Source organism: Suricata suricatta, chromosome 15 (genome assembly GCF_006229205.1).
Source record: "Suricata suricatta isolate VVHF042 chromosome 15, meerkat_22Aug2017_6uvM2_HiC, whole genome shotgun sequence".
Lineage (NCBI taxonomy): Eukaryota > Metazoa > Chordata > Mammalia > Carnivora > Herpestidae > Suricata > Suricata suricatta.
The window spans coordinates 24,729,856-24,731,242 of record NC_043714.1 but is presented as its reverse complement, the minus strand read 5'-3'; positions in this window follow the sequence as shown (position 1 = coordinate 24,731,242).

The window sequence follows — 1,387 nt, the reverse complement described above, 5'->3', positions numbered from 1 at the left end:
AAAATCTTAAATGTTCTACAGTTTTACATCTTTAATCAGATTCATAAACATAATTCAAGTATCTTGATAGCTTGGTACATTTGTTATTATCAACAGCTATTGTGATGCTCACGTGACAGACATAAAGTTCCATGAATCAGAACTTGCTTCTCCACCGTGTTATCTATATTACTCTTCCCTGGGATACTTTTTCCCCCATTTCCATAAAAATTCAATGCACAGTGTATCTGCTGGTCTACCTGGGAAGTACAATATGGCTGCCTTGATCCTTCTCAAGGCTGCTAGATGAAAGCCTTGGTCTTCAAAAAAGATTTTCTTATCCTTCAGAACAGCACCATTCAACATAAATATAACTCGGGCAACATATGTAATTTTAAATTCTCACAAATATTTTCATTTAACATGTAATCAATATAAACTGACATCCTTTCCTTTTCACACAACTTAGACATCTCGTGTGCATTTTACACAGACCTCAATTCGACCTAACCACATTGCAGGTGTCTCGGAGCTACTACATTGGCCAACTTCAGCTCTAGAAAAACCTCCCCTCCTGTGCCTAAGTGAACCGCATCCGCCATCAATTTGTAGCTCCTACTTTATCTCATCAGTACCGTTGGTTTACGCGGTGGGAAGGAGTTTTTGTTTTAACTAATTCAGGAAACCTTCAACATCATCCTCCTTGGGGCTGGTTTTTCCAAGATTTCCTTAGTGTATGGAAGACGACAATATTTGTAGGTATAAATGATGTTAAATTGTACACCTTTAATGTAAAAATGCATTTGAGCGCTATTAAAATTCATTAGTAAATGTTCTTTTGTTCATGATCCCTATTGAGTAATAAGTGTTCCACAGAAAAGTTATTTAAAATAAAATAAAAAGCTTTCGTGTAACACCGCTTCTACGGGTAGGATAAACTCAAACGTGTGCCAGGACAGCAGTCGTGGGACTGTGTGCTCCGGAGGAGGACAGGTGAGGGGGCAACAACTAAAACGTTCTTAAGACCTACTGTGTGCAGGAAGGTTCACCTGCCCGTCTTCAGGCAGAGCAAACCCTCCAGCAGGACACTGCGATCCACACCACAGAATCAGTGGGCAGTGGGTATTCACGCGGCTGCACAACACTGGTGGTGAAGCTCAAAAAATACCTTCCCCCAGGCCCCAGTGTTGGAACTTCACACTCAGTTCCCGAGGGGTGCGCGACCCGGCCTGTCCGTGTTTATTAGGGCTCCCGAACGATTCGACGGCCCCGGCGGCCAGGGGGTCGCTCCCAGAGGTGCGCGCGCGGCCGGCCGGCCGGCGGGGCCTCTCGAGCCGCGGCTGCGCAGGACGGACGGCCCACTAGACGGGGCTCCCAGCCGTCCTCAGCCTGCGGGGGGCAACGCGCT